This window comes from Odocoileus virginianus, chromosome 25 (assembly GCF_023699985.2).
Source record: "Odocoileus virginianus isolate 20LAN1187 ecotype Illinois chromosome 25, Ovbor_1.2, whole genome shotgun sequence".
In the NCBI taxonomy this organism is placed as follows: domain Eukaryota; kingdom Metazoa; phylum Chordata; class Mammalia; order Artiodactyla; family Cervidae; genus Odocoileus; species Odocoileus virginianus.
The window spans coordinates 4,595,203-4,611,435 of NC_069698.1; the positions used below are offsets into that span (position 1 = coordinate 4,595,203).

Sequence of the window (16,233 nt, forward strand, 5' to 3'; positions counted from 1 at the left end):
CCATAATTGCTCAGCAGAATCCTGTTTCTCCTCCCCAGTCTTACTTGTTCTGGTCACAAGAGAAAAGCAGGCAGCAGAAAGCGCTAGCTTTTTCATTCCCCCATCGCTCTGTCCAGCCTTCCCTTCCCAACTTAAAGGCTGTATCTGCCTTCACCGACTGGAGTTGTCTCTAGCACTCCAAAAGAGGAAGAGCCAGCAATTTAACAGGTATCACAAAGTGACAAGTAGACAGCAGCTGGTCCAGATTCTTGGTGGTCATCTGCAAGACCAGTGGCTTTTCAATCCCAAGTGAAGTAAAGAAGAAATGAGGCATCCACTAAAGTTCACACTATTCTCCTAGTGAGGCTGGAAGAAAAAACCAAGCTCTGGGAGCCACTAAGTATCATGGGTCATGCATTCATTAATTCATTCAACAGCATTTATTAAGTGCTTTCTCTGTGCCAGGTACTGTGGTTATTGTAAGAGATACCCAATAGATGTGGTCCATGCTAATGGGGGCTTCCCATTAAAATGCACTAAATATGGCACAGGGGTAAAGATTCTGCCTGGCAATGAAGGAGACACAGGAGACATGGGTTTGATCCCTGGGTTGGGAAGATCCCCTGGAGTAGACAATGGCAACTTGCTCTGTATTCTTGCCTGGAAAATTCCATGGACTAAGGAACCCATCATGTTTCTAAGAGTTGAGCCCAATTGAGAAACAGCACACACACACACACCCCAATGGAGCTTGTGGTCCAGCAGCAGAGATGGATGTGATACACAACATAATACAGAATGTTCCTTGGAATTAGGGATGGAGGCTGAGCGAGCCAGTTTCCAGTGATGGAGGAGCCTAAAAGTAGAGGAGCAATGCAGGATCTGAAGATGCTGAAGGCGTCACTGTTTTCAAGGGTAAAGAGGCTTTCCTTAGCCAAGGAAAAAGGCTGGATTATGGGGTCTTTAGATTCTTAGATTGGCTTTGTGTTCTATATAGAAGACAATGCCACTTTGGGACATGTCCTTTTATGATTTTTGTGGTCATTATTATTCTTTTAAAACTCTAGAGTTTGTGTGTAGTCGTGAGTGGTAGGGAGAGATTATTTTGTTTGCTTCAGAAATTTTAGTAAGAGGCTAAATGTACTACTAGTATTCAGAAAAAAAGAAGTTGAAGTATTAGTGGTTATAAGAAGATATTTCAGAAAATATGACACAATGGAGGTTTCAGGTGGCAGCTATACTGAACAAAAAAGTTTACATGCTGGCCACAAGAATGACCATTTCCATAATTAAAGCATGTCTGGTAAGAATGGCAGTCACTGGATATTGATGTAGATTTTATTTTGAGTCTATATTTTGGAGAGGTGTTATTAAAGCTTGATTTTATGTCATTTCTTATGAAATAGACCTGTAACTTTACCGGGATGGTGTATCTTTGGTAAGCTATGCAATTTGTATTGATATTTGCTTTATCTGTGCATATTCATGGACAAAGATTTCCAGTGGAGACAGAGTTGCTTAGAGCTTAAGAGCTGGTGCTTCTGGAGTCAGAAAGATCTGAATTCAAACATTGGTTCTGCTGTTTACTAGTTATGTGACTTTGGATAAACTTATTTTTTTTCTTTCTTAAGGAAACTTTGGTTCGTAACATTACATAAATTTTATGTGCACAACATTATATTTATACTTCTGTATATACTACAGCACACTTGCCACCAAAAATTTTGTTTCCATCCATTGGGCAAACTTTTAAAACCTACTAAGCCTTAGTCCTCCATTTCATAAACTGTAAGATGAGGTTTATAATGGTTCCTACCTGTTAGGCTTATTGTGAGAATCAAACAAGATGTTGCATATTAAAACAGTCTCTGACAATAAATAGTGGCTCTTATTTTAAGTGTGGCTTGTCATATAATGTTTTGTGTCCAGTGATATAGAGCCCTGGAAGATAAATAGGAATTTTATATTCTGAGGATGATAGTTAAAATGCTTGAGAGATTTGAGAGGACCATTCTTGGAAGATTGCTAAAATTTAATACAGTAGCACAGTAATTACAATGGATAAAATGGACTAAATATTTCCCTCTTTTCTTTACAAAAGCTAGTGAGGTTCACAGTTACTTAGATAACCTTGGAGAATTTCAAAGTATTTATGCTCTTCTGACTTGACTCATTTAGCTTTCTTAATATGTCTGTAGTCGAACAAGAACTCATTTTTAGCTCCGAGTCACCCTTGCATCCTTAGGAGAAGGCAATGGCGACCCACTCTGGTACTCTTGCCTGGAAAATCCCATGGATGGAGGAGGCGGGTAGGCTGCAGTCGATGGGGTTGTGAAGAGTCAGACACGACTGAGCGACTTCACTTTCACTTTTCACTTTCATGCATTGGAGAAGGAAATGGCAACCCACTCCAGTGTTCTTGCCTGGAGAATCCCAGGGATGGGGAGCCTGGTGGGCTTCTATGGGGCCGCACAGAGTCGGACACGACTGAAGTGACTTAGCAGCAGCAGCAGCAGCACCCTTGCATCCTTAGTGCTCTGCAGTCTTACGATAGCATCTTTCAAAGTGTGGTTCATCAGAATCACCCAAGTAACTTGTTACAAATTCAGATTCCTGGCCCTGACATGTGAGGAAGCCTCCAAATTTTAAATAAATATCCCAACCCAGCTTATTTTTATCAGCATCTAAGCTGAAGAATGACCTGACCACATAAATGATGGTGCTTCACAAATCAGCTCTACTCCGCAGGCTCCATCAGTTCAGTTCAGTTCAGTTCAGTCGCTCAGTCGTGTCCGACTCTGTGACCCCATGAATTGCAACACACCAGGCCTCCCTGTCCATCACCAACTCCCGGAGTTTACTCAGACTCATGCCCATCGAGTTGGTGATGCCATCCAGCCATCTCATCCTCTGTCGTCCCCTTCTCCTCCTGCCCCCAATCCCTCCCAGCATCAGGGTCTTTTCCAGTGAGTCAGCTCTTTGCATGAGTTGGCCAAAGTATTGGAGTTTCAGCTTCAGCATCAGTCCTTCCAATGAACACCCAGGACTGATCTCCTTTAGGATGGACTGGTTGGATCTCCTTGTAGTCCAAGGGACTCTCAAGAGTCTTCTCTATCAGGATGTGCCTATTATTTAAATAGTACCTTGTATGAAACATTTATGGGACACACCCTAAAACCCTCACAGGACACAAAACTATTTGCTCTTTAACAACCTTAACAACCTTTCCAAATCACTTGATTAAAAATGATTTACTGTCTCTTCTAGTCTTCAGAAACAATTGTCTTCCTCTGCTTGTTGTGGTTACAGCTAAACTTTTACTTTATCCCTGTTACTGAAGAGAAGAGCTGAGGATGGAGCAAATGTGAATAAGTGTGTGATTAGGATCCATAGAGATCTCCTGGCTTACGCAAGCCTCTTCATAGTTGAACTGGTTAAAGCTGACCTTTCTCTCCCCCACTTCCCTCTGTCCTTAAAATCTCATGTATCCCTGGCATATATCCCCATGACATCCCCAACCTATATAGCCCTAACACTTGAGTTTTGATCACTACTCCAGACCCATGTTGATCACATCAGCCAGATACCTGTGATTACTGTCTCATTCTGCTTCTAGGACTTTGTTAGCCATGAAGTCAGTAAAATTTATATTTCTATGTTCCAGGCTATAAACTGAAAAAATATATATGTACAAAAGTGTCAACTCAAGTTCTGAGGTGAGGAATAGAAAAGGAAAGATGCCTGTGAAGTCGAGGAAGAAATCTCTTTCTTCCTAAGAGTTTATTGCCTAAGTGACTGCAGGTAAAGAGGCAGGTAAGCCCCAGAGGTGGGTCTGATGCTGGCTGCCCCAATTTGTTGAATCCGCGAATAGTTAACTCACTAAGCCATTGTCTACTGCCCAGGCAACATGACAAGTTTTGATATTTGAGTTCCCTGGTTTAGGGGATTAATTCATGGATGAAACAATTTCATTTTACTTTTGGAGAGAGGGGCATGCCATTTGGCATGTGAAATCTTAGCTCCCTGACCAGGGACTGAACCTATGCCTCCTGCATTGGCAGTGCAGAGTCTTAACCACTGGATCACCAGGAGATGCTTCTGGCTTTACTGGAAATGTGTGTGTGTGTGTTCAGTCGCTCAGTCATGTCTGACTCTTTGCAACCCTATGGACTGTAGCCCACCAGGCTCCTCTGTCCATGGGGTTTTCCAGGCAAGAATACTGGAGTGGGTTGCCATTTCTTTCTCCAGGGGATCTTCCCGACCCAGGGATCAAAACTGCGTCTCCTGCATCCTCCTTGCATTGCAAGTGGATTCTTTACCACTGTGCCATGCGGGAAGACCTTACTGGAAATAGACATCCTTTATGTGGTAAATTTGAAAAGCAAAACCTCTTCAGCATGAATCTGCTAGTATCTTACACCAGAAACCTGTCTACTTAGCCACTTTAATAAAATCAGGTCCATATGCTGAGCTGGGTCCAGCAGCACTGTGGTTCATAGGGGTGGCATTACATAGTCTGTTACAAAGCAATGCTGACACCTGGGCTTTGCAGTCAGGTGTGAGCATTGAGGCCTGGCTCCATCCTTCACCAGCTGTCTAAACCTGAACAAGTCATCGAGCCTCATTTCATCAACTGCAAGGATGAGGATAACAGTAGCTGTGATAATAAGGGAACGGGCATTCCTTATTGTCCCTTGCGTGTCGTAACACTCAATGAGTGTTCTTTTCCTTCGCCCTCTTATGATTCTGCTGTCCCCATCATTTCTTTACATCTTGTCCAAATCTTTTTCAAGTGGAACCATGTGATATGTCAAGATGTGCCTTGATTCCCTAGTCTTCATTTTCTCAATTTTGTTTATTAATTCAACAAATATTTCCTGAGGGCCTGTTATGCGCAGGGCACTATTTGAGGTAAACAATCAGAGAAATCCTTTCCATCAGGGAGCTTACATTCTAGTTGAGGGGACAAATGTAATAGCCAATAAACCTAGTAAATGAGTTAATGATGTTGTATGCCAAGTGGGGTGAGTGTTATGGAAAAAGAAGCAAGGAATGGAGATTGGAGGTAGAGATAGTTGTTCCAGTTTTATTTATTTTTTTTTTATTTTGTTTTTTTTTTCCATTTATTTTTATTAGTTGGAGGCTAATTACTTTACATCATTACAGTAGTTTTTGTCATACATTGAAATGAATTAGCCATGGATTTACATGTATTCCCCATCCCAGTCCCCCCTCCCACCTCCCTCTCCACCCGATCTCTAAGATGAGCAAGACGGGTCTCTCTGAGCTGTTCAAACACAGAGCGGTTGGGATCTCCCTGTTTTTGTGAAGTTGTGCAGAGCTCACTATACTTGGGCAGTTTTAGGCAAAAATGAGACGTTGGAGTGCCTAAAAGAAGTAGGGTGTTATTCAATAATTTCTCAAATACAACAGGAGAACAGTAGAAAGCAGCTTACTGATTCTTGCCCATTAGGTGGCAAGAACGGTTTTTCTGCTTATCTCTTTTGGACTCAGTCTGTAAGGTCATAGAATCTTCATCTCTCACAATCCTTGATTTACGGTCTTGGGTGATGGTTAATGTTATCAATAAAAAATAAGAAATTGGGTTTCATATACTATATCTCTGTGTTTTATATAACAGAAATCCTTTGCAACTCAGGGAAACACATGATTTAGTTGTAAACCCATGATTAGACCTAACCTTAGACAATTTTTATTAAAAGAAAGCAGCATAATTTTTTTTAAAGCCTGATAAAGTAAAAAGAGCACTTTGGTGTCCTGCCACTAACTACCCTTTAACAGTCTACATCCAAGCCACTTTCACCTGTGAACTGGGAGTAGAGGGAGGTGTCCCTTCCACCTCTCTAATTCGAGTCTTTCAAAAACTCCAAGAAAAAATTTCTCCTCGAAACTAAAACAGGTATAATGTGTGGGCTTATAATCTCTTGACATCTGCTTTATTGAAAACTGCAATTAAGGTGATTTGTCCATTTTTGGATGGGAACAAAAGTGGGGTGGTAATCTTCTACATATTATTTTTGCCTCCTTCCCTTTCTTGCAACAAATTAAGGGGAGAATATTCATACCTGTTCACTGACAGTTTTACCAAACACATACTGCTCACTGACAGTTTTGCCAAACACCTAGAACTTCAAGGCCTTACTGTTATATGTTATCTGTCAAACACTTAAATTAATCCAGTACTTAGGAACTTCAAGAGACCTACAAGTGACAAGCCCTGTCCTCAAGGCCTCAAAACATTTTCAGCTCACTTCAGTCACTTAGTCGTGTCTGACTCTTTGCAATCCCATGAACCGCAGCACGCCAGGCCTCCCTGACCATCACCAACTACCAGAGTCTGCCCAAACCCATGTCCATTGAGTCGGTGATGCCATCCAACCATCTCATCCTCTGTCATCCCCTTCTCCTCCCACTTTCAATCTTTCCCAGCATCACGGTCTTTTGAAATGAGTCAGCTCTTCGTATCAGGTGGCCAAAGTATTGGAGCTTCAGCTTCAACATCAGTCCTTCCAATGAACACCCAGGACTGATCTGCTTTAGGATGGACTGATTGGATCTCCTTGCAGTCCAAGGGACTCTCAAAAGTCTTCTCCAACACTGCAGTTCAAAAGCATCAATTCTTCGGCATTCAGCTTTCTTTATAGTCTAACTGTCACATCTACACATGACTACTGGGAAAACCATAGCCTTGACGAGACGGACCTTTGTTGACAAAGTAATGTCTCTACTTTTTAATGGGTTGTTTAGGTTGGTCATAACTTTCCTTCCAAGGAGTAAGCGTCTTTTAATTTCGTTGCTGCAGTCACCATCTGCAGTGATCTTGGAGCCCCAAAAAATAAAGTCAGCCACTGTTTCCATTGTTTCCCCATCTATTTGCCATGAAGTGATGGGACTAGATGCCAAGATCTTAGTTTTCTGAATGTTGAGCCTTAAGCCAACTTTTTAACTCTCTTCTTTCACTTTCATCAAGAGGCTCTTTAGTTCTTCCTCACTTTCTGCCATAAGGGTGGTGTCATCTGCATATCTGAGGTTATTGATATTTCTCTGGGAAATCTTGATTCCAGCTTGTGCTTCCTCCAGCCCACCGTTTCTCATGATGTACTCTCCATATACGTTAAATAAGCAGGGTGACAATATACAGCCTTGAAGTACTCCTTTTCCTATTTGGAACCAGTCTGTTGTTCCATGTCCAGTTCTGTTATAATATCAGAATTAATTATATTAGTAATATGTTATTACATAATATAATCTTCATTTTACATGAGAAGAAATTGAAAGACATACAAAGATCTACCAAAAAAACAGCAATAATAATAAAATAAAGTCTCTCCAAACTATAAACCAAGATCTTTCCATAATCTCCTAAACCAGTGACTTGCAAACCACTGCCCACAGGCCAAATATGCTCACCCTTATTACTCACTCCAACCCCGACCTATTTTTATATAGCTTTTACATTTTTGTAATGCTTGAAAAAAATCCCAGAAGAATGTTTTTTGACATGAAAATTATATGAAATTCACATATTAGTGTTCATAGATAAAGATTTACAGGACCACACGCAATCATTCCCATTACTTATAAATTACCTGTTTTATGTGAGTGTGTGCACACGTGCGTATGCTGGAGAAGGTCACAGAAACGGCGGGACCACGGGTTGACCTGCACGTGGGTCCGGCACATTTGGAGGTGCTACACACGCTTCCTTGTCTCGGAATGTCCTTCCGCCCACTGTCACTTCCGCTCTCTCTCTCAGTGAGAGCTGTTCTAAGGTCGAAGCCTTGGGAGACTAAGATGTTGAGACCGTAAGGACCGAATATATGACTGACTGAACCCAGGTAAGGTCTCTGTATAAAATTTTAAGATTCTGGCGAGGGGTGTGGAGACCTACGGCCCCCACCTCACCTCACCTCACCTCACGTAACTTTCCTCACCTCACATAACTTTTCTCACCTCACCTCACGTAACTTTCTTCACCTCGCCTCACGTGACTTTCCTCACCTCACCTCACGTGCCTTACCTCACCTCACGTGACTTTCCTCACCACACCTCACCATGGCTCATTAAACCCGTCACCCACCCCTCTGGAGTGGCCAGTGTCTGTCTTCAGTCTCCTATGTCTGGAGTCAGTTTTCAAACTCGCAACATGGCCGCTTTCTCTTGAAAATGGCTGTGCCGAGTAGTTGCGACAAAGATCGTATAGCCCACAAAGCCTAAAATATTTACTGTCTGGAGCTTTACAGAGAAAAATTGTCAATCTTTGGTCTAGCCCATATGGTTGTCTTTGTTAAGGGTCTAAGGAGAATATATATAGATTTATGACATTTCAGGCCATCCTTATTTTAAATATACTTGCACATGGTACCATTTTGCAAGAAAAACTACACGTCCTTTCACATACTACTGTGTTTCCTTCTTCATGGGTTGTTAGTTGTTATTCATGGACATTCCTATTTCTTCATTCATTCACTTCATGAGTCCTTACAGTGCACTGGCCTGGGAACAAATGAGTAACACAAAGAGGCTTTGTTAGTTAACTTCTTTAGAAAAGTAATGGACAAATGTGAGGGCTTCCCTGGTGGCTCAGTGGTAAAGAATCCACCTGCCAATACAGGAGACGTGAGTTCAATCCCTGGGTCAGGAAGATTCCCTGGAGAAGGAAATGGCAACCCACTCCAGTATTCTTGCCTGGGAAATCCCATGGACAGGAGGAGCCTGGTGGACTATAGTCCATGGGGTCCCAAAAGAGTCAGACACAGCTCAGCAACTAAGCAGTACCAACAGTGGACAAATATAGACCATTGTTATACAATAGTGAGAAGCACCATCCTAGGATTATGAGTGGGGCAGAAAAGAAGGTGTTTGACTCAGCTACAGAGATTGGTAAATGCTTCCTAGAAAAGAACACTCTTGAACTGAGAGCAAGAGTATGAGAGGTTGAGAGGGGACATGATTCCATGTTAGAGCAATATTTTCAAAGACTTGTGTTCATCAGGGTTCAGTACAGGAAACAGAAAGCAATATGGTCATTTTAAGAAAGTAAAGATTCATGGGGGATTAGGACAAAATCATGGAAGGACCAGAATTGGCTGTAGGCTGGCCTACCAGGAGTGTTTCCCAAAAGACTGTAGTACTGTCCCATTGAGGCCATCCCTGGACTGCTTCAGACCAAGAACACATTGTCATCCTCTGATAAGGATCAGGAAGGCAGTCCTGATGCTGCTGCCACTGGACTGTTAGAGCAGAGGATCTCTGTAAAATTGCTTGCCAATAGAAAGACCGCCAGGAGAGCAGGAGCGTGGCCTCTGTTTTAAATTTCTAAATCTCACAGGAGCACATTTATTTTGTGCATTCAGAGCTCTTGCTGCAAAAAATTTTAAGAAAGAAAGCCATTAGCTTTCTAGTCTCTGCGGCAGAGGAAGGCACACTTGCTTACTTCTAAGTAAGGTGGGATGGAGGTTGATCAAGCCAAACCACAGAATCCACCACATGTACAGAATCAACGTCACTGCCCATTCAAAGAATTGCAGATAGTTTGGGTTGGCTACAGCAGTAATTTCCAAATAGTCGAGTGGATCCCTTTTTAACATGAAAATATTAGGCCTCCAATGCACATGACAGTAGTTTTATTTAATATCCTATAACTGAGAAATATATTACAAATAGTTTCATTCAAAAGGAATTTTATTAATCATAATAGCAAATAAATGAGTTTGGAAAAGGATGGTGATAAAAGTAGATCACATATACTGCATTCATGTTAATTCAGTGGTAATGCATATGTGTTTAAGCTATATCATTTGTTTGGTCAGCAGATGATGCCTGAACTACTTCTAAATTCCAAAACTTTTCAGTAATGCCTGGTAAACCAGATATTTTTAAGCTCACACGTGGAAATCATTGAGCTTTAATAGCTTAGGGTGTGTGATAAGGAAGATGTAAGCAAAAAGGCTCTAAAAGAAGGTTAGTTTCTTTGGATATCAATTGGGAGGTGATGGGGAGTTACTGAATTTTAAGCAAAGAAATTATGAAATCAGATTTTTATGTCAGAAAGACCAGTCTGGCAAAGTCTGGCTGATGAAGAAATAAAAGACTGAAGACAAGTAGAAACTATAGGAGGTTATTTCAGTGATCCAGGTGGGAAACTCAGGGGTCTAATAAACAGGTACAGATAGTGGGGATGAAGAGTAATGAATATTTAGTAGCAGAATTGATTGCTGATTGATTGATTTGGTGTGATATGGGTGACTAAGAGGACAGAAGAAAGAGGACATGCTTGGGTAACCATGTAAATATGAAACACAGGAGAAAAAAACGAATCGTTCCAAGTTCTCAAGATACACTTTTTAATATTCTCAAGAAATATATATGCATATTTAAAATAAAAATCAATAAAGTGACATGATTACGGTTCTAAGTTAGTCGGAACATGGTAACTGCTATAAGCATAACCCCCAAGTCCCAATAACTTGATACAATAAAGATCTGTTTCTCATTCACATCGAAATCCAATGGAGGTTGATATGTGTGCATGTGATGGTGAGGAGAGAGGCAGACTTTGGCCCATGTGATTATTTAGAGACCCAGGCTTTTCCTTTCATTGATTCTACCATCTCCTGGGGCCACAGGATTCTCTACATTCATCTGGACAGAGGGAGATAGGGAGCTGAATTTTTTTTTTTTTTCCCACGTGTCCAGGGCATGAGCCAGGCATGGGCACAGAGCAAAAGCCAATGTGGGATAAACAAGGAGTTGTTTTGTCCCCTGATATGAGACAACCAACCAGGTGCCACTCTACCCAGGCCAGGGACAAGGGAGCTGAATTTTAAATAGGAAGATTTTATGGACCAGGAAAGGAAGAAATGTACATCACTTGTGCACACTTACCAATGGTCAAATCTCAGTCATGGGCATGAGAAACAATCTAGCTGTGTGCCCAGGAAAAGGAAGACAGGACTTTGAGGAGTATTTAGCTAGTCTCTACCTTAAATGCTTGTTCGGTTATAATGAAGAACTCACAGAATTTTGAAATATGATTACAGTGAATGACAAAGTGATTTGAGTTTAATTAGACAATGTCTAAATGTGATTGATGTAATGGGGAAATCTGTGAAACATTTGATTATATTACTGAAGAAATTCTGTGGTCATATAGTGTGGGAACTGAAGAGACGTGGGAGAGAGTATGCCTGTATTGAGTCCAGAAATAGGTGAACCGAAGACCAAGAAATTATCACTGTCCTCTGGGTTGGGGTACTCGACCTGTTTGTCCATTAACTCTATTACGTACCATCTGCTAGGCACTGTTCTAGGTACTGGAATAGAAACAACTGATCCTGTCTGCCAAATAGCCATATCCCTAGTGCAGAGGGATATGGCCACGACATCCTCATGGCTTGAAGGCTCAAGCTTTTATAATATTCTACTCAATACACTTTGTTCTGATCCTCCCCTAAGCAAATGCCTCCTCACTCTCTGCAGACTGCCTCTGGTTGGCTGGCATGTCTAATCCTCATGGTTCCTGCGGGCTTCTCTCCTCCGCTTCCTCGTCTTCCTGTCCCTCCTCCTCTCTCGCTGTCATCTCCACAGTTGTGCTCATCATGATAACCAGCGTTCACCACAACCTGGGCATTGTGTTAGGCACTTCACATGTTTCTTCTAATCCTCATGACAGTTGCATTTTACAGATGCAAATACTGAGTCCCAGAGAAATTTAGAGGGCAGTTTGCCCTCAGAGTTACTAGTGGTGAGCCTGGATCAGAAACCACTTCTGCTGACTTCATAGCCCAAGTTCTTACTACTATTATAAAGAAATAAATCTGCACCTGGGTTTATAGATCAATCCCTTGAGAATTTATTAAATAGGATTAGTTGAATTGATCAAGTCTGCGTACTTTGACAAAATCAGGTTTCTGATCCCACCACACTCAGGACCTGATACTGGGACGAGGAAACTCCTCAGAGGTCCTCAACCCTATGAGGTCTTGCCAGGGCTGCTGGCTGAGCACTGACCTCTCTTCCTTTTTTAAAGGTGAAAAGTCATTTATTTTAATTGAATTATAGTTGACTTATGATGATAAAGAATCCACCTGCTGTGCAGGCGACCTTGGTTCAATCACTGTGTTGGGAAGATCCCTTGGAGAAGGGAATGGCAACTCCCTTCAGTATTCTTGCCTGGAATTCCATGGACAGACGAGCCTGGCCTGGTGGCGTACAGTCCTGGCGGGGTCTCAAGGAGTGGGACACACCTAAGTGACTAACACTTTCACTTTTTAGGTGTTCAGCATAGTGATATACTACTTTGGCGGATAATATTCCATTATAAGCTATTATAAGATAATGGATATAATTCCTTGTGCTATACAGTCGTTTCTTGCTGCTTGTCTATTTTACATATAGTATTTTTTAATCTATTATGATCATACCTCTAATTTGTCCCTGAAATCCCTATTTCTGAACTTTTAACTTCAACATTTGTGACCTGGTAATATCACAAAATAATCTGTCAGAGAGAACTGTTAACATATTTATATTTTTATAATGAGAAAAAAATGTTCTCATAAATAAAGCCCAAACAGATAACAAAAACTTACTGAAGTTATAAGATAAACATTACACTTGATTCCTTCAACAAAAAGTATACTGTGTAGTTGCAATTATTGAACAAAGATGTAATCAGGAAAATACATTTTGAATTACAATGTATTGATAGGAATAAATCAAAGTAAATGTGTTTTCTCCTAATGGCATTTTTATTTTCCCAGAGTGGGAATTTAAAATTGCTTAAATTGCTTCTAAGTTAGTGAGTAGGAAAAGCGCTTCAATGGTGACAAAATGCATAACAAATGTTTAACCAACATGGAAAGGATGACAATGAAAAGAACAGTTCTGCACGTGTCAAGATAAACCACGCACAGTTATGTGACTCCATCCTGATTTTTCTAACCCATGTACAACTAGCAAAAAGCATCTACTTCATTATAATTGTATGCATTATCACATGCATATCTTTATGTACCATTGGTGGTGGTTTAGTCACTAAATCGTGTCCGACTCTTGCAATCCCATGGAAGGTAGCCTTCCAGGCTCAATCCATGGAATTCTCTAGGCAGGAATACTGGAGTGGGTTGCCATTTCCTTCTCCAGGGGATCTTCCCAACCCAGCAGTTGAACCTGGGGTCTCCTGCATCACAGGCAGATTCTTTACCAACTGAGCTACAAGGGAAGGCCTTATGTACCATTAACCTTTGCACATTGCATGTGTCATATCTTTTTATTTCACAATATTTCTGACTTTCGCATCTTTTGTTTTTGTTTCCGCCATCCTTCACTTCTGAACTACATTATCCTTATGTTATAGAATTAGTAGAAATGTAGGTCAAATGCGTCTTTCTAAGGTCATTATAGGAAAAAAGAAACAAACGAGGGAAGAATGTGGTTTTCTTATACAATATCCGTTAATGATGACAGTTGCTCACAGCTGTTCTTGGGAGAATGGCCGCGCTAAGTGTGTGACTTGGGTTGCAATTACATGTTTGGTGATCTTTACAAACTTTAAAGCCCACTTTCCTCAAGTGAGTTGCATTAAAGCCAGGCTTTACCACAACTAAACCTGTGATGATGATCCAGCTCAACAACTCTATCTAAAGAGAAGACAGCTACAAGGCTGTCTGGTGGGATTTGATAACTCATCAATCTCAGTTCAGTCAGAGTCTTGTCCAGCTCTTTGCAACCCCATGAACTGCAGCACACCAGGTTTCCTTGACCATCACAAACTCTTGGAATTTGCTCAGACTCATGTCCATTAAGTTGATGATGCCATCCAACTATCTCATCCTCTTCATCCCCTTCTTCTCCTGCCTTCAGTCTTTCCTAGCATCAGAGTCTTTTCTAAGGCGTCAGTTCTTCACATCAGGTGGCCAGAGTATTGGAACTTCAGCTTCGGCATCAGTCCTTGCAATGAATATTCAGTACTGTTTTCCTTTAGGATGGACTGGTTTGGTCTCCATGCTGTCCAAGGGACTTTCAGGAATCTTCTCCAACACTGCAGTTCAAATACATCAATTCTTCGGCACTCAGCTTTCTATACAGTCCAACTCTTAACAGCCAAACATGACTACTGGAAAAACCATAGCTTTGACTAGATGGACCTATGTTGGCGAAGTAATGTCTCTACTTTTTAATATGCCATTTAGGTTAGTCATAGTTTTTCTTCAAAGGAGCAAGGGTCTTTTAATTTCATGGCTGCTGTCATCATTTGCAGTGATTTTGGAGCCCAGGAAAATAAAGTTTGTCAATGTTTCCATTGTTTCCCCATCTGTTTGCCACGAACTGGTGGGACCAGATGCCATGATCTTAGTTTTTTGAATGTTGAGTTTTAAGCCAGCTTTTCACTCTCCTTTTTCACTTTCATCAAGAGGCTCTTTAGTTCCTCTTTGCTTGCTGCCATAAGAGTGATATCATCTGCATATCTGACGTTATTGATATTTGTTCTGGTAGTCTTGACCCCATCCAGCCCAGCATTTTGCATGAGGTCCTCTGCATATGAGTTAAGTAAGCAGGGTGACAACATACAGCCTCGACGTACTCCTTTCCCAATTTGGAAACAGTCCGTTGTTCCATGTCTGGTTCTAACTGTTGCTTCTTGAATATTCATCTGAATGCAGAGTTCCAAAGAATAGTAAGGAAAGATAGCAAAGCCTTCCTCGGCAATCAATGCAAAGAAATAGAGGAAAACAATAGAATGAGAAAGACTAGAGATCGCTTCAAGAAAATTAGAGATACAAGGGGAACATTTCATGCAAAGATGGGCACAATAAAGGACAGAAATGGTATGGACCTAACAGAAGCAGAAGATATTAAGAAGAGGTGGCAAGAATACACAAAAGAACTGTACAAAAAAGATCTTAATAGATAACCAGATAACTTCAATGGTGTGATCACTCACCTAAAGCCAGACACCCTGTAGTGCGAAATTAGGTGGGCCTTAAGAAGCATCACTGCAAACAAAGCTAGTGGAGGTGATGGAATTCCAGCTGAGCTGCTTTAAATCCAGCTGTGAAAGTGCTGCACTCAATATGTCAGCAAATTTGGAAAACTCAGCAGTGGCCACAGGACTGGAAAAAGTCAGTTTTCATCCCAGTCCCAAAGAAAGGCAACGCCAATGAATGTTCACGCTACTGCACTCATTTCTCATGTTAGCAAATTAATGCTCAAAATTCTCCAAGCGAGGTTTCAACAGTACGTGAACTGAGAACTTCCAGATGTTCAAACTGGATTTAGAAAAGGCAGAGGAACCAGAAATTGTCAACATCCGTTGGATCATCGAAAAAGCAAGAGAGTTCCATAAGAACAGCTACTTCTGCTTTATTGGATAAAAAAAGCCTTTGACTGTGTGGGTCACAACAAACTGTAGAAAATTCTTAAACTCATCTGGCACTCTAAGGTCGTGAGTACAGACCCTGCTTTGAGACAGCACTGCCTAAGGGTGAGGATACTCGATTCTACCTCAGGTTCAAACTGTGACTCTGAAGGATTCACTTAACCTTCTTCAGGTTCAAGTTTTTAGTCTGTAATGATGAGATGTCCTAGTTCTACAAGATCCCTTCCAGGTTTAAAATAGAGTAATACAGCTGTGGTTTTTCCAGTAGTCCTGTATGGATATGAGAGTTGGACTATAAAGAAAGCTGAGCACTAAGGAATTGATGCTTTTGAACTGTGGTGTTGGAGAAGACTCTTGAGAGTCCCTTGGACTGCAAGAAGATCCAACCAGTCCATCCAATAGGATATCAGTACCGAGTGTTCATTGGAAGGACTGATGTTGAAGCTGAAACTCCAATACTTTGGCTATCTGATGTGAAGAGCTGACTCATTGGAAAAGACCCTGATGCTGGGAAGGATTGAGGGCAGAAGGAGAAGGGGACAACAGAGGATGATATGATTGGATGGCATCACCAACTCTATGGACATGAGCTTGGGTAAACTTTGGGAGTTGGTAATAGACAGGGAGGCATGGCATACTGCGGCCTTTGGGGTCGCAAAGAGTCAGACACAACTGAGGGACTGAACTGAACTGACTCCATTGTGGGAGAAAAAAGACTTTCTTTAAAAAAGAAAGTAATATCATAGTAGTAATATCATATATGAGATGATACTTAGAAAACAATTGCAATCTATATGGTTACAGTACTAGTAAAGTGAACACGCTTTGTTAGTAGCTCAGTCGTGTCTGAC

General features: G+C 41.2%; 1 non-coding gene across 1 annotated transcript; it reads right to left on the bottom strand.

Annotated features, from left to right (window-relative positions):
- Positions 1-10,686: 10,686 nt before the first annotated feature.
- Positions 10,687-10,812, bottom strand: LOC139031167 (small nucleolar RNA SNORA48). The gene has a single exon (XR_011483571.1). It is a non-coding gene; the product is annotated as a small nucleolar RNA SNORA48 (small nucleolar RNA).
- Positions 10,813-16,233: the final 5,421 nt, after the last annotated feature.